The sequence below is a fragment of the Nomascus leucogenys genome, chromosome 1a (genome assembly GCF_006542625.1).
Source record: "Nomascus leucogenys isolate Asia chromosome 1a, Asia_NLE_v1, whole genome shotgun sequence".
In the NCBI taxonomy this organism is placed as follows: Eukaryota; Metazoa; Chordata; class Mammalia; order Primates; family Hylobatidae; genus Nomascus; species Nomascus leucogenys.
Window position 1 is genome coordinate 106171217 of NC_044381.1, and position 26566 is coordinate 106197782.

The following is a 26566-nucleotide window of genomic DNA, read 5'->3' on the forward strand; positions in this document are numbered from 1 at the left end:
CAATTTGACAGACATGCTTTGTTGCCAACACCTTTTGTATCTATCATGTAAATTATGTGGTATTGAGTATATTCTTAATTTTTAATCATCAGACATACAGTCTTCAGTAATATATATATTCTTGTTTGTTTATTTGTTTCTTTTTTTTACTGTGGTAAGAAAACAATATGAGATGTATCCTCTTTAACAAATTTTTACATCCACAATACATCATTGTTAACTATAGGCACAAAGTTGTACAATAGATCGCTAGAACTTACTCATCTTGCATAATTAAAACTTTATACACATTGAACAATAACTCGTCTTCCCCTCTGCCCACCCACTAGCAACCACCATTCGATTGTCAATTTTATGAATTTGACAATACTAGTTATCTCCTACGACTGGAATCAGGCAGTGTCTGTTCCTTCTGTGACTGGCTTATTTCATTTAGCATAATGTCCTCCATGTTCATTCGTGATGCTGCATATTGTAAGGTTTCTTTCTTTTTTAAGACTGAACAATATTCTGCTGTATGTATATACCACATTTTCTTTATTCATTCACCTGTCGACAGACATTTAGGTTGTTTCCATATGTTGGCTGCTGTGAGTACAAGAATTGTAAAAAATTAATACTAGTATTTGGTGATGGTCTCAATCAACTTTCAAAGAGTCAGAATTTTTTTAAAATATTAGCATTACAATATATTTACATAGCAAGGTATATGCTACATAAGTTAAAGCTTCTTTATAGCCGGGTTTCCTGTGTTCAGAGCCTCACTCTGCCACTTACTAACTGGGCGAGGTATTAAATCCTTCTATGCCTCAAATGCTTATCCATAAAATGTGACTAATAATAGTTCCGATGATAGGAGTGTTAGGAGAATAAGGTGAGATACGTATAAAACATTTGGAAAAGTGATTTATATAAGTACTTGCTTCTGTAATATCTGTGAGCGACATTATTGTTTGTTCACAGATTTATTTCCCGCTCTGCGTGACTGAAAAATACACCACTTTAAAAGTAAAAATATAAAACCTGACACCATAGGAATGTATTTTCTATCCATAAACGTTTATTATTTTATTTTATTTTTTATTGAGACAGGGTCTCACCCTGTCACCCAGGCTGGAGTACAGTAGTGCTATCATAACTCACTGTAACCTCAAACTCCTGGCCTCAAATGATCCTCCTGCCTCAGCCTCCCCAGTAGCTAGGACTACAGGTGAACACCACCATGTCCAGCTAATTATTTTTTTGTACTTGTTGTAGAGACAAGGTCTTGTTATGTTGCCCAGGCTGGTCTCAAACTCCTGGCCTTAAGCAATCTTTCTGCCTTGGCCTTCCAAAGTGTTGGGATTACAGGCATGAACCACCTTGCCCAGCCACCATCCATGAACTTTTAGATTCACATATCTTTGAAAAATATAAATTCTGTTAAGGGACATTGCTATTGAAACTTTAATAGGGAAGGGATTAAAAGCAGAATTAGGTACAGATTGACCTGAATTCAAAGCCCAATTCTACATCCTCCAGCAAGTTGCCAAGACGTCCTGAACTTACATTTATTATATATTTTAAAGATAAAATTTATGATGTTTATGTCATATATTGCTGGGAAATCGAACAAGTAAATGTTTACAAAGTCCTTCTCATGTTTGCAATATACAAAATCATCAGCACGTTTTTGTTTGTTTTATGATTATTATTTTCTGGCTATTAGTGGTAGACTGAAAATGGCTCAAATCAATGATTTATTTTCATCTTTCTTGGTTTTCTGTGCTGCCTGAGCTCAGTGGGGCTTTCCTTACTTGGGGTTTCTTGTATGGCTGTAGTCATCAGACAGCCGAGCTGAAATTATTTGAGGATGGGGCTAGACATCCAAGGTGATTTCTTTTAGATTCACATCTTGTACCTCAACTGCAATATCAATTACAGCTTAGTGGTGGTCAGGCATCTGTTTCTTCATTTGACCTGTCCATCTAGCAGCTTGAACTTCCTGCAACATCAACACAACAGTCTCAGGATAGATGAACTTCTCAAATAGAGGCTGGCTTCCTACAGGTTAAGTAACCTAAGGCCCAGGAATAAGATATAAGGATACTTTAGCCTCGTTATTAAAGCCACACAGCATCATGTTGACTGAGGTTTTTGTTATAAATGATTCATAAAATCATTAGAAATGAGTTTTCAAAGGATAAAATAGCATCTGCTTATATTATCACATTATATATGTCTATACACACATATAGACATATATTATAATAATGTGTTTATGGCCAATCCAGAAACATATATATTGAATCATGCTAGAAGAAAAATAATCAATATATAAATATTTAGATTATATACTGAAATTATGAGTGCTGTGCTTTATTTTTAATCCCTCTTTCCATTTATAGTTCTGCTATCATATTTTGGGTCAAATTATCTGTCCATTCATATCTCACTGGACTGCCATTCGAAACTGTCTTTCTATACTGTTTCCATCGCACACCTAGTGCTTCAGCTGTACTACATTACTTGTAAATTCCTGAATACCCCTTATGGTCTTAGTCTCAGTAACAGACATCTCTGGTGTCTTGCTTCATATCCCTTTGCTCTCCTCTCATTTCACCTCGAAATAGCTACCATGGGCAGTTTTTGAGGGTTCATCTCACAAAACTGCCCATGGTATTGGCAAGGTATTGGCATGGTCAACAGATCAAGAATAAATGACTTATTCTTGATCATGAATGACTCATACTTGTGCATGGTGTTGGCAAAGTCAATAGATTAAGCATGAATGATTCGTTCTTGATCATTTTGGCTTCATTCCAGGATATTTCTAGTGCCATGAATACCATCTCAGACCATAAGCAAGCACAGCCGGGAAGGTTGGGTGGGTGGGAGGGGGAAGCTAGCCATCCCTGAAGCAACTCTCAGTCACTGGGGATAGAGGGTCAGGAGATAAATTCTTCTACTTTTCATCCTTCAGGTAAACAGTTCAGGGAGGCATTCTGTGCTTTTTAAAAGAAGGTCCTGCAAAGTCAAAGCCTTATTTCTCACATAATTTTTTTCACTACTGTGTCCTTTTATAATCTTATTTTTTCCCGTCCCTAGCTTTTGCATCCTGAATCAGCTCTGAATTATATACCTCCTCAAAATCTCTTATCTCAGTCTCTTTCTTGGAGATCCCAGTCTATGACTTGCTCTCTTGCTTTCGGTGTCCTATTCTCTCTGACTGAAAGATGCATCCCTCTAATGCAATCTTTCCTCTAATCTGTTGATTTATCCTTAAGAATCTAGCTCCAAGTAAATTCCACTGAGGCCTTTCCTGATACCAAGGGTGTTTCATATTATCCTCTTCTGTGCTAACACAAAAACATCCATTATATGACTATTTTGTATTATATTATAATTATGTTTCTAAGTAGCAGTGTATTTTAGTAGACTATGAACTTTTGAGTGCAGTGACTATTATTATGCTCATGTTTGTAAGTTAACATTTGATAGTTGACATATAATTAACCACTTAACAATGCCATTTGAACAAATGGTTGAATTGATAAAAAAAATAGCATTCTCAATTATGTATTTTCATTCCAAATTGATGGGACTGTTAATAACCAAGTTGCTTATAAGCTTGACATCCTCTTTTTTCTTGATATAGTCAATTATTGTCTCTTTATGACCTTTTAATTTTTATCTATATGATAGTATGAGCATAAAAATACATTAAAAATTACCTATGTTGGGTCAGCTTGGTGGCTCACGCCTATAATCCCAGCACTTTGAGAGGAGGAGGTTGGTGGATCACCTGAGGTCAGGAGTTCGAGACCAGCCTGGCCAACATGGAGAAATCCCAACTCTACTAAAAATACAAAAAATTAGCCAGGCATGGTGACACACGTGTGTAATCCCAGCTACTTGGGAGGCTGAGGTAGGAGAATCACTTGAATCCGAGAGGCAGAGATTGTAGCGAGCTGAGATCGTGCCCAGTGTACTCCAGACTGTGCAACAAGAGTGAGACTCCATCTCAGAAAAAAAAAAATGACCTATGCTGTATTATTTTAAAGGAGTGATGTGTCTATGTGGTAGATACAGCTTCAGATGACTCCTACTCTTTCAATGTGGGAAGAATCCATAAATCATTTCTAACCTCCTACCCACCCCCCAAAATGCAAAAGAGATTGTATGCCACTGCCTGAATTAGGTTATATTATTATATAAAGCAAAAGTGATGGGATATAATGACCACGATTATACTATGTTAGGTAAGACTCCTCCTTTGAAGACTGGAATAGAAAGATTCTCCTGCTAGACTTTAAGAAACTGCCATTTGTGAGCTGTGTATAGAGAAGACCACATGGCCAGGAACTGGGGATAACTCTAGACTGTGAGAGTGACTCTAACTGATGCAAGACAGGCAGGACCCCCAATCTGGGGCTTAGCCCAGGAGGGTTCCTGGCTTTGCCCAGGAAAAGAATTCAAGGGCAAACTTGTGGTGTTAAATAGCAACTTTGATTGAAGTGGCAGTGTAGAGCAGGAATAGAGGCACTGCTCCTCGTGGAGCAGTGTTACCTCACAGGTAATGTGCCCGGAGGAGCAGCTTGGAGGAACACACACATATATATATATATATATATTCCCTCTTTTAATTTAATTTAATATACATATATATATTCCCTAATATGGCAGTTCGGGTGCAGTTTTATGCAGAAATTCCTAGGATGAGGGTGGTAACTTCTGGGTATTTCCATGGGAATGGTAAACTGACATGGCACACTGGTGGGCATGTCTTATGGGGAAGTGCTTTCCTACACCTGTTTTAGCTGTTTTCAGTTTGGTCAGGTGTCGGAGTCACACCTCTGAGTTGAGTCCCATCTCCTACCTCACAGCAAACAGCCAATAAGAATCAGAGTCTCTCAGTCCTACTCTTACAGGGAAATATATTTTCCAATTATATGAATGAGCATGGAAATGAATTATTTCCCAGTGAAGCCATCAGGCAGAACACAGTTGAACTGATATCTTGATTGCAGCCTTGTCAGACTGAGCAGAAGACCATACTAACTCGTTCATGGACCCATGAATATGTTTAGATAATAAATGTATGTTGTTTTAGTTTGTTAAATAATTTACTATACAGCAAATGGAAACTAGTGAAATATAATTTTACAAGTTGGAATTAAAGCATTACAGTAGAAATTTATTTCCTTAGCCGTATTTGTAACCCAAATATTGGTCTACTAATTCTTATTCTCATTCACTCTTTACTCCTTCCTCTGTGATGTCTTCTGGATATTTTAATTATTCTCTCTTTCTTCCACTAGGTATGACAATATTTTCATGCCAGTGAGTTTAGTGAGACAAACGTAAAAGTGAGAACAAGAAAGGTTGACATGTAACTCAGAAAACAATTACACATCACTATATGTTGGTGAGAAACAACTGATAAAAGACTGGTGTGGTAGGCAGAAAAAATGACTCCTGAAAGATGTCTAATATTCCAATCCCCAAAATCAATGGCTATTTTATCTTACATGGCAAAATGGACTTATGCAGGTGTGAGTAATTTAAGGATCATGAGATGGGAAGATTACTCTGGGTCATCTAGGTATGTTTAATGTAATCACAAGGGCTTCTAAAAGCAGGAATAGAAAGCAAAGTGAGATTTGAAAATGTTCCCGTCAGCTTTGACAAGGAAGGATGGAGCCAAGAACCAAGGAATGCAGGAAGCTTCTAGAAGCTAGAAAAGGCAAGAAAACAGATTCTCTCCAACAGACTTCACAACAAGGTAGCACTGTTGACTCTTTGTAGACTACTGATATCCAAAACTATAAGGCAATACATTTGTGTTGTTTTAGCCCACTAAGGTTGTGGAATATGTTTATAGCACCAACAGGAAACAGGAAACCAGTTGCTGTGGGTTTAACAAACAGACTTTCCAAATGAAATATGATTGTCATAGCAAACCTTTTTATGAAGATGCTTTAATGCCTATGTGAAAAATTCTAATAAGTACAATCACGCATTACATAACTACAAGGATACATTCTAAGAAACGTGTCACTAGGTGGTTCCATCATTGTGCAAGCATCACGGAGTGTACATCCACAATCCTAGATGGCACAGCCTACCACATGCCTAGGCTATATGGTACAGCCTATTGCTCCTATGCTATAAACTTATATAGCTTATTGCCATACTGAATCCTGTAGACAACTGTAACACAATGGTAAGTATTTGAGGGATCTAAAAATATCTAAATATAGAAAAGGTATGTACAATTGTGGTATAAAAGGTAAAAAATGGTATACCTGTATAGGGCACTTACCATAAATGGAGGTTGCGGGACTCTAAGTTGTTCTGCGTGAGTCAGTGCATGAGGGGAAGTGACTGTGAAGGCCTAGGACATTACCGTGCCCTACTGTAGGCTTTATAAGCACTGCACACTTAGACTACACTAAATTTACTTTAAAAGGTTGTATTAATACAAATGCATCTCAGCTTACGGTAACATTTTTGATTTATAAGTTTTTTAATTTTTTTAACCTTTTTGACTCTATTTTAACGCTTGGATTCAAAACACAAATACATTGTACAGCAGTACAAAAATATTTTCTTTCTTTAAACCTTTATTCTATAAGCATTTTCTATTTTTAATTTTTTTCAACTTTTTAAACTTTTTTATTAAAAACTAAAACACAAACACACACATTAGCCTAGACCTATGCAGGATCCAGATCATCGATGCTGCGTTTTACACCCCTACATCTTGTCCCACTGGAAGGTCTTCAGGGTCAATAACTGTCATCTCCTATGATAATAATGCCTTCTTCTGGAATGCCTCTTGAAGGACCTGCTGGAGGCTGTTTTACAGTTAACTTTTAAAAAAATCTAGAAAGGTACACTAAAAAATTATTAAAAAGTATAGTAACTACATAAAACAGTAACATCCTATTTTATTGTCATTATCATGTTATGTACTGTACGTAATTGTGTGTGTTATACTCATATGACTAAAAGTACAGTATGTTTATGTTCATTTAGTGCAGCATCACAAAAACACATTAAAAATGCATTGTGCTACAATATTATGATGGCTACAATGTCACTAGGCGGTAGGAATTTTTCAGCTCCATTATAATTTTATGGGACCACCATTGTATACGTGATTTACCGTTTCAAACATTGGTATGGGATGCGTGGCTGTATACACACAAGTATAGCTTCCTTACTACCACAGGTGCTATTCTATTTTCTTTTTATAGTATTTTCCTTATGTAGACCTAAAAAATTATTCAAGCATTCTTCTGATGTTTTTCCAAGGTTTCCCATTTATCTGCTGAAGGCTAACATTTCCTTTGAGAGAAAAGTATGATGAGAAAATCTGATCTGAAATAAACAAGCATAATTAAACCCCAACAGGCAAAGGGCACTCATCAGACCAGACAGTCTTCAGTTATGCCCTTAGTTTAGCTCTGTTTTCAGGACAACAGAACCTCTCCGGCAACTCTGAGGAAAACCATCACCACACATATTCCCTTTCATAGTGGCTTTCATAAAGGGAACGTTCAGGAAATCTTTGCTAAGAAACAGTCAAAGAGAGAGAGAGATTTCTAAATCATGCTCACTGATATGGACATCAAGGATACTTGATGCTTCTTTGGAGGTGAAAGAAGTGAGATTTGCTTGATGTCTGAATGGGATAGTGCCGAAACTTGATGTACTCGTCTTTCACTGCTCTTCACATCTAAAAATAACTGTCTCACTTGATCCCAGTGGCCCATGAAACAATAGGAAAGTGGGGTTGCCATCCCCTTTAACTGCTGTCATAAATTACAAAGGCAAAAGTTTAAATCTGTATTACTCTAATACCAAATTTCTTAATCTCCTAGATGTAATTTATATTTCCAAGAGAGATGAAAAGTGTGGAACTGTGATGAAAGAGCAAGAGAGTATATCTGTTTATATTAGTAAACTCCTTTAGTTGCTTATAAATAACCAAAAAATTATCTGGTGTTAATCATATGTAAGAAATCCTAAGTGGCCCAACAAAATTGATGCTAATCTAAACCACTGGCTATATATTTTTTCTGCAATGAAATAGGAACTAATTGGCCAAGGTTGGCCTCTTCATACTTCCATTCCAACAATTAAGCCTGTTATTCAGGTAGCTGTCATCACACAGCAATAATCATATTAGAGTTATATAGCCAAGGCTCTGTGGTTCAGAAAACCAAATCATTCGAAAACTCGATTTATATGTGATCCAGATAACTAATTATCTTCGTTTTAAAATAAATTTTAAAGAGAACAATGCACTAAGTAACTGTCTAACGAGATCAATAATGAAACTGATGGGAGTAAAATAAGAGCTTGCCTGGATAATGGATTATACAGTTTAGATGGCTCACACATATAGAGATTCTTTAAAATAAGAACTTAATTTTTCAGAAATCCCTGGGTTGCTGGAATACCAATGTATATAGAACGACCACACATGTGTGCAATAGCAAGGAAAACAGAAATCCTGGTCACTGAGTTTCTGGCAATGGGTCCTTTCCATCAGAGACCTTCTGAAGTAGTAAGATAATAAGCAATTCCCAGTATCCTGTAATTCTGGGGTTTGGTAGACTTGTATTCACGTAACAGGGACGTTACTAGGTCAAATTATAGGTCAAAACAGTTCAATCTAATACTTTTTATTCTTTAAGCCTCATTTCCTCATCTGCAAAATAGGAATGATCATAATGTCTATCTCATGAAGTTACTGTGAAATAAGATCAGGTACATAAAGAACCTGCGCCAACAAACTGCCTCTCTATCTGTTAGATTTTATTCACATGATTATTATCATGTAACTGAAACTCAGATTGTACCATAGAATACATCTTATTTCAACTTGTAGTTCTGACTGCCCTGGCCAGGCAGATGGCCAGTTCAGGCAAAACGTTAGAATTGGGCCTGCCATCTCTGTCTGGCTGCTCAAATTGGCTTCAGTCAGATGCTTTCATTAAAACAAAACCAAAAATAAACAACTTTCTTTATCTCAGGTTTATTCCTCTCTATGAAGTGTTCCTGAGATATAGATGAGAATTTCTATCAGAGAAGAGTATTCTCACAACATCAGTTGAATATAATTGTCAAAAAAAAGTAAAAGAAAGTGGACTTGGAGAGAATAACGCTTGTGATTTTTTTTCCATTGTAGGTTGAGTTTTGTAACTTAGGAAAGTTATTTGACCTATCTCTCTCCAAATTTCTCAACTATAATATAAGAAGTTATGCCAAATGTTCTGTAACGTTCTGTCCAGCTCTCACAGTTTAGTCTAATTCTGTGCTTCTTTAGCTCCCATCCATTTCATGCTTGGCCAGGTGTCTTCCAGGATTGTGTGCACCAAGATCTTCCACTCATATTAATTCACAAACAAACTCCTTGAGCTAGTGAGGGACTTTTATGAATTTCCACTAAACAGCCTCCAAGAGATGTTGCCCCAATTCCTTTTCTGAATCTTTTCAGTATAATTGAATCTACAGAACAATTTTTAAATAGTTGCACAGTAACTTGCCCATAGTAACAAGTCATACTTATTGTTTCCACTGATTTACTGACAAGATGAATTATCTCTTGTATTAAACATACACATTTTTATATTGGGGATGTCTGGTCTTCAGTCCTGAATACAATATGCCCTGGCCATGCGCAGTGCCTGTACTCCCAGTAATTTGGGAGGCCAAGGCAGGCGATCACCTGAGGCTATTAGTTTGAGACCAGCCAGGCCAACATGGTGAAACCCCATCTCTACTAAAAATACAAAATTAGCTGGGTGTGGTGGCACATGTCTGTAACCCCAGCTACTTGGGAGGCTGAGGCAGGAGAGCCCTTTGACTCTGGGAAGCGGAAGTTGCAGTGAGTGAGCCGGGATCGCGCCTTTGCACTTCAGCCTGGGAGCGAAACTCAGACTCAAAAAAAAAAAAAAAAAAAAAGCCCTAATTTAAATTTTCTTGCAAATGCACATATACATGCACACGTGTGCACACACACACACACAAGTTGTTATACATGGTGAACAGGCAGGCCTCAGCTGCTTTTTGCTTATTAATGGCCTTAAGAGAAATTAATAAGACAATTATGCCTAATTTATTCTACAAGATCAGTTATTACATTTTTAATGACTCAATCTCTATCCCTCTTCTGTTCTCTCCCCACCACTCCACTCCTCTCGTCTCCTTTCCTCTTCTCAAATGTTCTTTGTATAAATTTCAGTATTTTCTGTTTCTCTTGTTAATGAACAAGTTAAATACAGTCTTTGAAACATGTCCATTTTACATGTACTTGTAGTCATGTTTTTCGACCTCTTGACAAAGTTTAAAATTTTGATAGGCCAACCACGGACATATGCTAGTGGACCCACCTGATGGAGACACATAAACTACCTGGCTGGAGGTGTGTATACATGTAAAGGGTTATTTAAGCTTGGACACAAGCCACATGTAATAGAACTGCAGACTTGTGTCTCAAGGCTTTTGCTTTTTGTTTTTTTTGTTCTTCAGCTGATGATTATGTTTTTGTTTCTGCTTGATGCAGGCTAGTTATTTTCCAATGGTGGAAAACGTGAATGGAAATTGAATATTATGGCTGACCATTTGGTGATGATCTGTATCAGGTGAATAATGGAAATCAAGTCTTCATCACATGAAGGATCTGATCTGCATTTATTTTTCTTTGTGTATGTGTTTCTTTATCTATTTATGTGTTCAAATGAATTGAGAATTTTGTGCTTCCTCTTAAGGAGACCAGTTCTGTGAATTGTTGACTGGACTCCTCTTTTATCTGTGGCTAATGCTGCAGCTCTGAAGATGTAAGCTCGCTCCATGTCTCTGTATCTGTCATTGAGGAAAGACATTACCTTTCTTTAAATGAGTATAAAGTATTTTGCTATTTCTGGAGTGCATTCATAAATTTGATTGTTACCTCTCTTCAATTAAATGAGTGCTGTTCAGATTGATTCATACAGAATATTTCCAAAATTCACAGAAGTTAAGAAAATACAGTTTGTAATATAATGAAGTGCTTGGCTAAAATGAAATCCTTCTGACTAAAACTGCTTTCTCAGAAACAGTTAATGAATCCAGATTCACTTAATTGAAATGGATCAGAATGGTTTAATAATTTTGGTTTAAAAAAGTTTTTAAAAATCAGCTTTATGTCTTTCCCTTGCTCTGTCACTGTTAAAGATAGCATGAGTCCATTTTATTTTTCTAAGATTTAAGATTACTTTATTATAAAGTACCTTAATTAGACTGAACTTCCTAAATATCTTATATAGGTTTACTAATAAAGTAAGCTGTTATTACTCATCTACATAATATTCAAGACTTGAAAAGTTATACATAGCATTCAACAAAATTGAATAAAAATTCTGAGAAACGTTTTATTGCAGAAATTATACTTGTAGTGTATTAGCACAACCATTATTGTTCAGATTTTAGGTAACTCCCCAAATTGAGTAAATATTAAATAAAGTTATAGTCTTTGGATATCTATAAAATTTCCCAGTAACACTGAATATCAAAACAATTTCTAATTTGTACATTTATCTTATTTTTACATGTTTTTACACGACTATATGTCTGAGGCACATTAGCGAAGACACCCATTTCCCACTTAGAAAAAATAAAAGACATATATATAGAAGTAAAAAATGTATTATACGTATTGATGAATTTTGATAGTCTGCTAAGATGGTTGCATATGACAGACTTCTGTCAATGAAATACCAACAATAATTTTCTTACACTGACATTTTTGACAGGATTGTTTTGGTTAAATGCTGTAATTAATATGTTATTGAGATAATACTGGGAAAAATGGTGATGGAAGAGCATGAATATGTAGACAAAATAATAAAATCTGTATTTTTGGAAATCAAAATGTAAAGAAAGTAGCCTTACAGCATCTTGTTGTTCAGTAATATGAAAGAGGACAATGAAAAGCCAGATGTGAATGGCTGAGGAAGCTCACCACATCTGCAGAATGGGGATTTCTACTCGCCTTGGTTTACAGTGTTTAGAAATACTAGATCTGTAAAGACACAAAGGGTTGTGTAAATATTTTCGCCAAAGTTGGCTCAGTTTAATGTGCTTATTTTTAAAATGTTCTGAGGCACTAACTGCCAAATATTAATGCCAAACTGGAATTTGGCTTTCTTACTGTTAATAAACAATAATGTTTTACCTTCTGTGCAATCTGCCCGGATAGCAAAAAAATCCATGATCCACAAAAATAATTTTATCTTTATTGAGATGACTTTATCATGTCCTTCATTATTAAAAATAGAACAAAGTTTTCTCACATATGGAAGACCTAAGCTTGCTTAAAATTACAGTGCCCAAGCATCCAAGATCCTACCTTAATCTAGTGGCCAAATATCTTGGTATGTATCTTTTGATTGTGCTGTCCCCAGATCAGGCTTGCCATTTAGAACAAATAGAAATTATAACGAATATTTTTACACTTAAAGGTATGTTTTATGTTTTCCCGAAGGCCGGGAATAGCATACAGATCTGCTCTTTAACTTTATAAAAAGAAACACTAGAGGCTGGGCACAGTGGCTCATGCCTGTAATCCCAGCACTTTGGGAGGCCAAGGTGGGCAGATCAAGAGGTCAGGAATTAGAGACCAGCCTGGCCAATATGGTGAAACCCTGTCTCTACTAAAAATAAAAAAGCCGGGCATGGTGGCGCTCACCTGTAGTCCCAGCTACTAAGGCAGCTGTAACAGAAGACTCACTTGTATCCGGGAGGTGGAGGTCGCAGTGAGCCGAGATCGTGCCACTGCACTCCAGCCAGGGCGACACAGTGAGACTCTGCCCCCCTCCCCCCAAAAAAAAGAAAAAAAGAAACACTAGAAATAATTAATTTGTTTGGTTTTCTCCCTGTTTTAAAATTTGCCCAATACAATTGTGAGACTTCCTTAGGAATTGTGAAATCTGAAGGGATGCTTACACTACTGTAAGTAAAGTTTGTAGAGCTAAAATATTAATATAAATACATTAGGAATTTTACACTTTATTAGTACCTAAGAGATTCCATACTTCTTACCCCTCATGAGAAACAATGATCAAATTCTAGGAAATAGCTATATACAGTACCCCATAAACAATTTTAATCATTTCCCTTCTGATATTTGGTGACTGTAATAAATTGACCACAGTCATTTAGTATCACTATCAAACAGATTTTTACTTCCCTCTAATGACTGCCCGAGGCTCTGCTACAAGCTTCAGGCTAGAGCTTGTGTATTCACCAATGAAAGGACAATCACAGTGCACTGTGGATAGGACTATAGCAGGTATTTTGAACTATTGATAATTAAGAACTAGTCTGTTGAATACAGTCTTCTAAAATAGCATTGCTTAGGCAACTTTCAAACTGGACCAGCTGACAGAGTCATTATAAACAGAATTTTTATTAGTCCAGAAGTGAACGTACTCCACAAAAGCAGGCTGTTGAAACGTGATCCAGCAAAACAAGAATGTATCTAGTGGAGACTTAAAGGTGACTCGTAACAGAACTCAAGTGTATAGTGTTTGAAAATATAGACAAATAAGAAGTGAGATATATACATTTAAACTGTGCATAGTGATAAATGTTTTGGTATTTAATATTACTGGGAATTTAATAGGTATCCAAAGACTATTCATATATTAACTTCATTTAATATTTACTTAATTTTTTGGGTTACTAAAATCTTAAATAACGTTTGTGCTAATACACTACAAATATAATTCCTGCATAAAAATGTGTCTCAGAATTTTATTCAATTTTGTTTAACACTATATATACATTTTCAAATCTTAAATACTATGTAAATGAGTAATAAAAGCTTTTTTTTTTTACTAAACACATAAGACATTTAGAAAGTTTGTACTAAGTAAAACACTTTATGATAAAATAAGCTCAAACCTTATAAAAATAAAACGTACTCTTATGCTGTACTCACTGTTAAATTCAGGACTAAACAATGAGTGGAATTTAATTGTGCTTACTTTTTTGAATATTGTTAATAATGTTTTTAATGCTATATTTTTATGAATACATAAAGAAGTTGCTATTGCTAACCCTGCATTTATTAGACAGCTTTTTAAAAGCTGAAATAAAACATTTTTAACGGTACCTGCTTGTCATTGACTCCTTCACCCCTTCACCCTCATCCTTATCCTGAATTCAGACACAAATGTTTTTTCTGAGCCTCCTTACATTTTAGGGCAATAGAGTCATTTGCATCTTTCAATAAATGTCTTCCTATTTCCCAGTATATAACTGTACAAACTGATTTAGTAACAAGGTCCAAACTGAAGTGCCACATTTGATAATGATTCTCATTTAATTAGGCATGACAAGTCCACTATTAAAAAACAAAAGTTGACTTTATGTGTGGAGCTGGTGCTTTCAGCCTGTATTCACCAAGGATTTTCTGAAATGCTTTGTCATGTGGCAGATGGAAATGTCGCTATGTTGGCACAAACTGCTCTGACTGGACACCTGGTTTGCAGGGTCCTATTTTCACACATGGTAAAAGTGGTTATTTCCCGGCAGGTAAGGGACATTTGCACATTTGGAGGAACTCAAGAAAAGAGGAATTTACCCAATTTATGAGTAGTGCAGGTGAAATCTGGCAGGGAAGGTTTCTTACGATTAGTTTCCTAGCTTCAGGATAGAAGAGTAAATGAAGAGAGGCTTTTCCAAGTCCTGTCTGTCATTCAGTATTAAAATTTCCAGACGTAAATTACTTCTCTGACATTTGAACTTGTTCAATATGGAATGGTTCCAGATTTATAGAGCAAACCCAAGAAACCCTATATGGTTAATTAATGCTCTTGTGACACTTATGTAAATAATCAAGTCAAATCTTTTTGTGGTTAATAATAATTTTCAGAGATTACTTATGATCACAAGGTGAGAAATAGTCCAAAAATTATCTGAAACTTAGATAATGCAAAAAGATCTTTTTCAGCTTTATATATTGAAAGGCAAATCTAGAAATCTGGAAAATTATCTAGAAAAATGACAGTATTATTAATTATTTACTATTAATTTAAAGTCTCATATTTAGTAATGCTACCTGCTAAATTACAGACTTTCTCCAGTAATGACTCCGTATTAATTCCTGTCAGTTGAAACAGATAATCCCAATGTTTATAGCTTTGATGGCTTTACTGGACTTTTGCCAATTGTGTATTTAATAAAGCAGTCATATTCTAAGTTTTTATTTATTCATAAAATTGCCTATCTCATACTCTCCTTATTTAATTACTTAAATTAAATTGTGACAGAGTCCCACTTGTTTGAGAGACATGTTTTAATATTTTGAAAAATAGTTATATTATAGAACTAGAAAATAAGAAGAAAGATTTATCAAAAAGTTATAAATCATGCCAATTCCTACCGCTATCAAGTAGTGGAATGTGATTTTAGATTTATCCAGCTTTATGTCTCGGCTAGATATATATAATGAATCAAGGCAGAAATAAATACTTGTAGAAAATGTCCTGTTTAAACATTTTGGGAAGAATAATTATGGTGAAAATAATTTTTCTAATAGATTCTTTAATTTATATTGTATAAGCTGACACATTTCCAAGTTATTTATATTTAAACTTTTCTCCTTTGTACTTGATGATAATATATTTGTTCTCTAGAGTTGTTATCTTCTTGAAATATTTGGGAAGATATTTGAAACCTGAAAATTGTCATACAAATGTTCATTATTATTTATTTTATCTTACCAAGTTGATAACTAAAGGTTTTTTCATAATGGTAGGCTCCATTCAGTTTTCTATTACATGTTGGTATAATAGTGTTATAGACACTCAGAATTCAGCTACTGTAAATGCCTGTAACTAATGTCAGCTCTATTTCCAGATACCCTGGAAAGAAGTTTTCAACTAATCCTCAAAGACTTTTATTTTTAAAATGAAAGGACTTATTCTGTATTTAGTCCTTGAGCTTTTTGAAAAATTGCCATAAAAAATCAATCAGTTCCTCTTTTACCAATTTCATCTTTTGTCCTCGTCACTTTTTAACTTGCATCATAAATTTTCACTGTCTACAATGATATTATTTCAATCCCAGATATATGCAAATGAGGAGAGTCACTTTCATTTTAACAATAAAATATGTATATTCATATGGAGATCGGGCAATGGCAAAACATTATTAGTGCAATACACTCAATATTCACTAACTTCATAATTCCAACATCACTTTCTTTTAATAAATTAAAATTAAAGGATATTTTTTAAAATCACAAAAACAGCCTAATTTTTCATGGTTTGTTTAGCATAATCTCCCTTTTGAGTTCATTTTTCTTTTATGGAGATGAGTCCCTTGAATGTCATAATTCCAGTATATTTCTTTTCTATGCTTTGTGAGAAAAAAAGACTTTTTATTTATTTCCGCACAGTTGTCAAAATTTCAAACTGAGTTTTCCATCAAATAATAATAGAAACAGGGCAGAACTTCTTTTTAGTAATGTTGACAATGGCTTGCCCTGTAAAATATCATAAAAGTAAACCTATAGGGATATTATTACATTAATTTAATCTTATATAAAGTAATGGATTAGAATAAAATATATATTATTGAAAGTCTGGGGATTTTTTTTTCAAAATTTGTTCTAACGAGGTTGTACTTTTTATTGATTAGACACAAGTTCATGATTACAGGAAGCCAGGAAGCCATTACAGGACAAAACATGATATTTCCTTTATGTTTTACAAGGGCATTGATTTACTGTCTAAATGAGGGTTACACTCATTTTCTCAGGACAATTAGACAAGTTATTATGAGTGTTATTTTCATAACAACAGAGTATCTCAGCACCATAGAGTATCTCAGCACCATTTTAATAAAATGCAGCATTTGAACTAATCTGTTGGTGATCAGAGAAGACAAGAAAACTGCCGATTCATATGAATGCTCTAACTTAAGCGGTTGGCAACCTTTAACACTTGTGCCAAATGGTGACACACGAGGACATTTGGACTGGCAATCAGCCTCTGGCATGAGCTCAACCTCCTCTGCCTTTACCACTCTTCGGAGTTATTGCTACGACTCCTGACCACTGACATAGTCACGATCAGTATCAATTTTGGATCTCAGAAAGTTATCATGGCTTCTAGGTCACTTTATCCCATCTGTTCTAAACTATAGTAGCAAATAAAACAGTAAAAAATGTTATCCTGAGGAGAGTGGTTTTTAAAAATGTTTTTATTCGACCATAAATTCTCATAATATCTCAGGCATAAAAACGTCAGTGTTTCATTGAGCGATATCCTCATCAAGTGGTCACCCTGCCAAAGTGTGACAACCACAGTGATGGGAAGTTCCCTACACTCTGTGACAGCACAGTCTATCTCTTCAGAGCTGAAGGTGAGAGGGAGTAAAAGTGTCAAAGGTGGGCTTTAGAACTCCACAAGGCCTGGCTGCGGTGATGTGGAGGACAACTTTCAGAGGTCTGAAAATGTTTATGAATCTACTCATTGTAAAAATAAAATAGAATAAAAAGAATATTTCTGCATGATTTCAGGATGACTTATGATGTTATTTTTATCCATTAGTCTGTAAAAATGAGCAGAGGAAGTAACGGTAGAATTAAAAACTCGCTATGCGCACATTAGTATCTGGAATGCAACATTTGTGTCTTTCCATTGTCACATTCTCCATGCTAATCCAAACCTTCATAGTATTTGTGTGTGTGTGTGTGTATGTGCAATTACAATAACTTCTCTATTTGTCACCCACTTCCTCTTTCCGTTGTTAAACAAACAAAATTTCTCTTAACCAAGTTCTGAATGATGAGATTGACAAGTCATTAATTTCACACAGGAGAACCATGCTTAAAAAAATAAAATAAAAGGAAATCGCCCGAGAAGAGAGAACTAATGAAGCCAATGGTTCTCATACCTCTAGTTACTACAAGGCAGTCAACAGTTATAACAACACAGCTTGGGTCACTTCTTCTATTTCGGAGTAAAAGATTCCACATTCAATTGTAAAATACAGGAACACTGTAATTTTATGCTGATTTCCAGAAGCAACGCTTTAAGAATGCTTCTTAAAGGCTCATGATTCCTGTTATTTGTGTTTTATGTCTCTTTATATTTTACGGGTGGTTTTTAGAAAACCCTGTTACCCTTAGTTTATATTGAAATTTAGGCATTTTGTAAATACAAAACTTTTTTTAGAAATATGAAAATCTTATAGTTTGAGAAAGTAATGTAATGTTCAACCTAGTGAAGAACTAGACTGGACCGAAAACATCACCCTTTTTTCTTTTTTACTTTATGATCCATTTTGTATCCAAAAGCTGGAACAATATTTGTAGTATGTAAGCACAGTTATTATTCTCATTGAAAGACAGCAATGATGTTGTTGTGCATTGGACATATGTTCCTTAACATGCTGTAGGTGGATTATATAAAATCTGGTCCTTACACTTCCAAATCTTAACTCATAGTGCAAATCGAAATGTAGACTAAGGACACACAGCTTGAAAAGGTGAAAAATAAAGGCTGGCTCATAAACGTAAATTTAGTATCAAGGGATTTTTTTCCCAGGAAGACAGATAACTTTATTGTTGTAAAATCTTCCACAACTGAAAAATAGATTATTCAACTTGCTCTTATCAGGGTAAAAGATCGTTTTATCAGAATGATAGTTTACTCAACTGTGTTCATTACACTATTTATTCTTTAATATTCATTTCAAACCCTCAATTCTACTTCTACTAACCCCAGTACTGTACATTATGCAAGAAACTTTGCCAATGATAATTAATCCTCCCACATGGAAAGTTCTGCCTTAAATTGGAATCCAACAATCTCAAAAATATTTTGCTCTTAACCTCCCCATTCAGAGGTGCTACTAAAAATCCACCAAGGTAGTTGACTATCTTTTTTAAGTAATTAATTGGCAAGGCTTGGGTTAGTCAACAGGTTTTTTTAGCGATCATGTATAAGGTTGCTATTTAAGCTCCAGATGTAGTCTCCTTCTTCATTTCTGGTCTCTCTCTCTCTGTCTCCCCTATATGTCTGAATTACTCCCTTTCTTCAGCATTTTAGGGATAGCCATTCAACAAGCCTCTAGGAAGTTCCAAACTTTCCTATGTTTTCCTTTTTTCCTCTGAACCCTCCGAACTGTTCCAACCTCACCTGTTACCCGGTATCAAAGTCACTTCCAAATTTTTGGGTATCCTTATAGCAGCACCGATTTACTGTATAGTTCATTCTTACACTGCTATAAAGAATTGTCTGAGACTGGGTTATTCATAAAGAAAAGAGATTTAATTGACTCACAGTTCTGCAGGGTTAGGAAGATCTCAGTAAACTAAAAATCATGGTGGAAGGGGAAGCAAACACGTCCTTCTTCATATGGCGGCACAATGGAGAAGTGTCAAGCAAAGGGGGGAAAGTCCCTTATAAACCGTCAAATCTCATGAGAACTCACTCACTATCATGAGAACAGCACGGGGAAACCACCCCCATAATCAATTGCCTTCCCCCAGGTCCCTTCCACGACATGTGGGGATTATGGGAACTACAATTCGAGATGAGATTTGGGTGGAGACACAGCCAAACCATATCAGTAACTAAAAGATGAAAAATGACTTCATCTGTTTATCTACTTGTATTTATAATTTGTACTATGTAAATTCTTTCCCCTTGCGACTTTTAAACAATTTGGTTTTAAATATGCAGGTTAAATATTGATAGAGAAATTTAAAGTATTTGTAAGCTTAAAATCCAGTACAACAATAAATATAACTAAATATTCACCAATTGCCCACAAAAGTGTAGTGACCTATGTTACTAACTGAACTGCCAGAGAGTGAAACACATGTTATGTTACAGGCAACAACTTGTAAAGGAAGAAATTAAATTAACTTCTACAAACAACTTGCAATAATGACTGATTTGTCTGGATTGCATGATTGTTAATTACAGAGAAAGAAAGAGTAAACTATACACACATTTAAAATATGCTATTTAGAATGAGCTATAAAACACAATAATTAATTTTAATTTCCAATTTCTAATTCAGTTTATATGATTGGGAGTTAGAATAAAGGTGAAAACTCATGTTTTTTAATACATTTTTAATCTTACTTCTTACCAAAAATAAATTATTCCAAAAAGAAAAAATAATCCTCTCATAGGGGCTTCAAATTTATTTAATTTTTGAAGCTTTTACCTGAGATATTTAGTTTAAAATTAAAAGAAATTAAACTTCTGTTTCCTGGCCTGCTATGTAGGAGTTTAGAAATTGCTATTCCATCCCAACAACAAGTAAAAGGTGTAACAAGTTGAAAAGAAACAACTCTTCATAGATCCCTCAGAGAATTGTGGTCACAGGGCAAACTGCTGCTCCCAAAGTTTTAAATACATACAGGTGGATTCGGAAAATCAAAAGTTTCCAGAACAACCACGCATGAGCAGAAGTATCCATGGGAACCCGTAACCAGGTATGAAAACCTATACTGTGATTGACAAATAGCTGGAAACTCAGTGTGAGTAAGTCTGAGAGTTAGAAACTCTAGGGTGTCCAGTCATAGGTAAGGCCCCCCACACTGTGTGAGTTTTACTTTCAGGACCCCGATAAGATTCTCACAGTGAAGACAGAAAAACAAACAAACCTTGAATTCCAGCAGGAGGGAGAAGAAAGGCAGCTTTGAAATATACCAAAGCATTCAGTTCTTGTTAACAAGGTCAATCCTCAAGAGACACTGTTTTACTAGAGTAAACTACTGGGCTTTTATTAGAACCTAACTAACTTTGGGTAAACAAAAATGACCAACTTCAGCCTCTCCGAGCCATCCTGTGTACCAAATGGTGGGGGAAACTGAGGGGAACTTGTGCAGGTCACAGCCAAAGGACACAGACTCACAAAAAGCATGACCCTTAATCATAAGACCACAGATTACTACTTTCACCCTATGCCTTACCATCATATGACGAAAGTTCTATTCATCTTCAGTACCTTTTACCCAGTATATCATATCTGGTTTTCAACAAAGAATTACAAGACACACTACCAGACAAAAAAACACTGTTTGAAGAAACAGAGCAAGCATCAGAACCAACCTCCAGTATGGAAGGATGACGCAATTATCAAACTGAGAATTTAAAACGACCATGATTAATATGCTAAGAGCTCTAATGGAAAAAGTAGACAGCAAGAAAGAACAGATGTCCAATGTAAGAAGATAGATAAAAATTCTAATAAATAATTTTTAATGATATAAAGAACTCTAAAAAATGAAAAATACATTTATGAGCTCATTAGTAGTCTAGACACAGCTAAAGAAAATCAGTGAGTTTAATTAAATATGTTAATAGAAATATTCAGAACTGAAAAATCAAGAGGAATAAAAGTGAAAAGTAAAGAAGTAAAAGAACATCCAAGAATAGTGTAAAACTACAAAAGGTGTAACTTACGACGGATACTTTCACACGCGTCCCTGTGAAGAGACCACCAACCAGGCTTTGTGTTAGCAACAAGGCTGTTTATTTCACTTCGGTGCAGGTGGGCTGAGTCCGAAAAGAGAGTCAGCGAAGGGAGAGGGGGTGGGGCTGTTTTATAGGATTTGGGTAGGTAAAGGAAAAAGGGGGGTTGTTCTCTGGCAGGCAGGAGTGGGGGGTCACAAGGTGCTCAGTAGGGGAGCTTTTGAGCCAGGATGAGCCAGGAGAAGGAATTTCACAAGATAATGCCATCAGTTAAGGCAGGAACAGGCCATTTCACTCGTTAAGGCAGGAACAGGCCATTTTCACTTCTTTTGTGGTGGAATGTCATCAGTTAAGGCAGGAACCGGCCATCTGGATGTGTATGTGCAGGTCACAGGGGATATGATGGCTTAGCTTGGGCTCAGAGGCCTGACATTCCTGTCTTCTTATATTAACAAGAAAAGTAAAATGAAATAGTGGTAAAGTGTTGGGACAGTGAAAATTTTTGGGTGGTGGTATGGAGAGAGAATGGGCGATGTTTCTCAGGGCTGCTTCGAGCGGTATTAGGGGTGGTGTGGGAACCTAGAGTGTGAGAGATTAAGCTGAAGGAAGATTTTGTGGTAAGGGGTGATATTGTGGGACTGTTAGAAGAAACATTTGTCATTTAGAATTATTGGTGATGGCCTGGGTACGCTTTTGTATGAATTGAAAAACTAAACGGAATAAGAGAAGGAGAAAAACAGGTATTAAAGGTCTAAGAACTGAGAGGACCCAGGACATCTGATTAGAGAGTGTCTAAGGAGGTTCAGCATAGCCTTGCCAGCAAAGAGTATTTATTTACTTCAGGAGTTCAGAATGGCAGTTTGGGGATAGCACCAGGAGATATCAGCTGTGATGGCTTGGAGAAACAGTGTAAACCGGCAGTGTAAACAAGAGCAGGGCATGTGTGAGTAGTTGAGAATGGTGAATAGGAGTATGACTAGACAGAATATAGTAGGGATGACAAGTTTTTTGGGGCACAGTCTAAGTTGGTCTGGTGTCTGGAATGAGACTGGGGCTTAATAAAAAGGAGCGTCCACGCAGGAGCTCAAATGGGCTGTACCCTGTAGCATTCTGAGGATAGGCCTGAATTCTGAGAAAAGAAAGAGGTAAAAGTATTGTCCAGTCCTTTTTAAGTTGGTGGCTGAGCTTGGTGAGGTGTGTTTTTAAAAGACCATTAGTCTGTTCTACCTTTCCTGAAGACTGAGGACTGTAAAGGATATAAAGGTTTCACTGAAAAACTGCTTGGCTGATTTGATTAATAAAGGCCAGTCTACTATTGGACTGCATAGAGGTGGGAAGTCCAAACCGAGTAATTGTGTCTGGCAGAAGGGAAGAAATGACTGCAGTGGCCTTCTTAGACCCTATGGGAAAGGCCTCTACCTATCCAGTGAAAGCGTCTACCTAGACCAAGACGTATTTTAGTTTCCTGACTCGGGGCATGTTGAGTAAAGCTAATTTGCCAGTCCTGGGCAGGGGCAAATCCCTGAGCCTGATGTGTAGGGAAGGGGAGGGGGCTTGAATAATCCCTGAGAAGTAGTAGAATAGCAGATGGAACACTGAGAAGTTATTTCCTTGAGGACAGATTTCCACAATGGAAAGGAAATGAGAGGTTCTAAGAGGCGGGCTAGTGGCTTGTACTATAGCACAGCCTGCCTTTGCTGGTGTGTGGCCATTAGGCCTGGTGGAACTGCCATCAATAAACCAAGTGTGATCAGGGTGACAAACAGGGAAGAAGGAAACATGGGGAAATGGGGTGAACGTCAGGTAGATCAGAGAGATGCAGTCATGAGGGTCAGGTGTGGTATCAGGAATCACGTGGGAGGCTGGAATGAAGTCCGGGCCAGGAACAATGGTAATTGTGGGAGACTCAACAAAGAGTGAGTACAGCTGAAGGAGCCGGGGGAGCAGAGTGTATGCATCAGGTGTGAGGAATAAAATAGATTTTGGAAATTATGAGAGCTGTAGAGAGTGAGTTGAGCACAGTTTGTGATTTTAAGGGCCTCTAAAAGTATTAGGGCAGCAGCAGCCGCTGCACGGAGACATGATGGCCAGCCTAAAACAGTAAGGTCAACTTGTTAGGACAAAACGGCTACAGGACGCGGTCCTGGTCCTTGTGTAAGAATTCCGACTGCACAGCCCTGCACTTCAGCTGTGTGTAATGAAAAGGGTTAGCATGAGTCAGGGAGAGCTAGGGTGGGGGCAGTCTCTAAAGCTGTCTTCAAGGAACGGAAAGAGGAGTGGGAAAGGATTTAGGATCTATGGGGTCAGCTAGGTTTCCTTTTGTGAGTTTATGTAATGGTTTTGTTAGGATGGCAAAACCAGGTATCCAAAGGTGAAAGTATCCAACCATGCCCAGGAAGGAAAGGAGTTGTTTTGTAGAAGGGATTGGGGTTTGGGACATTAGCCGGACATGATCAGCAGGGAGAGCACATGTGTTTTTATGAGAATTATGCCGAGATAGGTAACAGATGAGGAAGAAATTTGGGCTTGACTGAAGTGATGGGGGCTGTCTGTGAAGCTTTGCGGCAGTACAGCCTGGGTAATTTGCTGAGCTTGATGGGTGTCAGGGTCAGTCCAGGTAAAAGCAAAGAGAGGCTGGGATGAAGGGTGCAAAGGAATAGTAAAGAAAGTATGTTTGAGATCCAGAACAGAATAATGGATTGTGGAGGGAGGTATTGAGAATAGGAGAGTATATGGGTTTGGCACCATGGGGTGGATAGGCAAAACAATTTGGTTGATTACGCATAGATCCTGAACTAACTTGTAAGGCTTGTCTGGTTTTAGGACAGGTAAAATGGAATTGTAAGGAGAGTTTATAGGCTTTAAAAGGCCATGCTGTAGCAGGCGAGTGATAACAGGCTTTAATCCTTTCAAAGCATGCTGTGAGATGGGATACTGGCATTGAGCGGGGTAAGGGTGATTAGATTTTAATGAGATTGTAAGGGGTGCATGATCAGTCACCAAGGAGGGAGTAAATCAGAGAGATGCAGTCATGAGGGTCAGGTGTGGTATCAGGAATAACGTGGGAGGTAAATCTTATACTTGTGGGTTAAGGTGGGGGGATACAAGAGGAGGACGCAAAGGAGGCTTTGGATTGGGAAGAAGGGCAGCAATGAGGTGAAGATGTAGTCCAGGAATAGTCAGGGAAGCAGATAATTTAGTTACAGTGTCTCGGCCAAATAAGGGAACTGGGCAGGTGGGGATAACTAAAAAGGAGTGCTTAAAAGACTATTGCCTAAGTTGGCACCAGAGTTGGGGAGTTTTAAGAGGTTTAGAAGCCTGGCTGTCAATACCCGCAACAGTTATGGAGGCAAGGGAAACAGGCCCTTGAAAAGAAGGTAATGTGGAGTGAGTAGCCTCCATATTGATTAAGAAGGCGACGGACTTACCCTCCACTATGAGAGTTACCTGAAGTTCGGCGTCTGTGATGGTCTACGGGGCTTCCGAGGCGATCGGGCAGCGTCAGTCTTCAGCCACTAAGCCGAGAAGATCTGGGAAGGAGTCAGTCAGAGAGCCTTGGGCCAGAGTTTCAGAGGCTCCAGGAGTGGCTGCTAGGTGAGTTGAACAGTCCGATTTCCACTGGGGTCCTGCACAGATGGGATATGGCTTAGGAGGAATCCCAGGCTGCGGGCATTCCTTGGCCTGGTGGCCAGATTTCTGGCACTTGTAGCAAGCTCCTGGGGGAGGCGGGTCTGGAGGAATGCCTGGCAGCTGCGGTTTAGGTGTTTGGAAATTCGTGTGTGGTGGAGATGTGGCTGGGGTTTGTCTCAAAGTGGAGGCAAGGAATTGCAACTCAGAAATACGTTGCTACTTGGCTGCCTCTAGTCTATTATTGTACACCTTGAAGGCGAGGTTAATTAAGTCCTGTTGTGGGGTTTGAGGGCCGGAATTTAATTTTTTGGAGTTTTATTTCATGTCAGGAGCAGATTGGGTAATAAAATGTATATTGAGAATAAGACGGCCTTTTGATCTTTTAGGGTCTAGGGCTGTAGAGCGTCTCAGGGTTGCTGCCAAATGAGCCATGAACTGGGCTGGAGTTTTATATTTGATGAAAAAGAGCCTAAACGCTATCTGATTTGGGATAAAGAAAAAGGAGCATTAACCTTGACTATGCCTTTAGCTCCAGCCACTTTTTTTTTTTTTTTTTTTTTGACGAGTCTCGCTCTGTCGCCCAGCTGGAGTTCAGTGCGCAATCTCGCTCACTGCAGCTCCGCCTCCCGGTTCACGCCATTCTCCTGCCTCAGCCTCTCCGAGTAGCTGGACTACAGGCCCCGCCACCACCCCGCTAATTTTTTGTATTTTTAGTAGAGACGGGGTTTCACCGTGGTCTCGATCTCCTGACCTAGTGATTCGCCCGCCTCGGCCTCCCAAAGTGCTGGGATTACAAGCGTGAGCCACCACGCCCGGCCCAGCCACTTTTTTAAGAGTAAATTGCTGGGCAGGTGGGGGAGGGCTAGTCACAGAATGAAACTGAAACCAGACCAGGTGTGAGGAGGGGAGATAAGAGGTCAGGGTTCCTGCCCCTCCCCCAGAAAAGCGGGACTTGCTGCTAAGGGTGAAGGACCAAGGCAGGCGTCCCTGCGTGGTCTGACACCTCTGAAACCTGGGTGAATAATCAGAGAGGTGTCCCTGCAATGACTAAACACCAAGGGAAGGCTGCCTTCCCAGTCCGTGATCGGCGCCGCAGTTTTGGGTCCACGGATAAAATGTGGCACCAAGATTGAAAGGAGAAAGGTTGAGGGATGAGGAGAGAGTAAAAAGAGGCTGCTTACCGGATTTAAAATTGGTGAGATGTTCCTTGGGCTGGTTGGTCTGAGGACCAGAGGTCGTAGGTGGATCTTTCTCATGGAGCAAAGAGCAGGAGGCCAAGGGACTGATCTCCCAAAGGATGTCCTCTGATCCAAGTCATGGCACCAAATTTCACTCACGTCCGTGTGAAGAGACCACCAAACAGGCTTTGTGTGAGCAATAAAGCTGTTTATTTCACCAGGGTGCAGGTGGGCTGAGTCCGAAAAGAGAGTCAGCGAAGGGAGAGAGGGGTGGGGCCG

General features: G+C 37.7%; 1 long non-coding RNA gene across 1 annotated transcript; it reads right to left on the reverse strand.

The window, feature by feature from the left end:
* LOC115835947 lies at positions 1 to 26559 on the reverse strand. The gene is made up of 3 exons (XR_004030922.1): positions 26291 to 26559; positions 1797 to 1984; positions 1 to 588 (listed from the first exon to the last, which is right to left on the reverse strand). It is a non-coding gene; the product is annotated as an uncharacterized LOC115835947 (long non-coding RNA).
* Between the last annotated feature and the right edge of the window lie 7 nt (positions 26560 to 26566).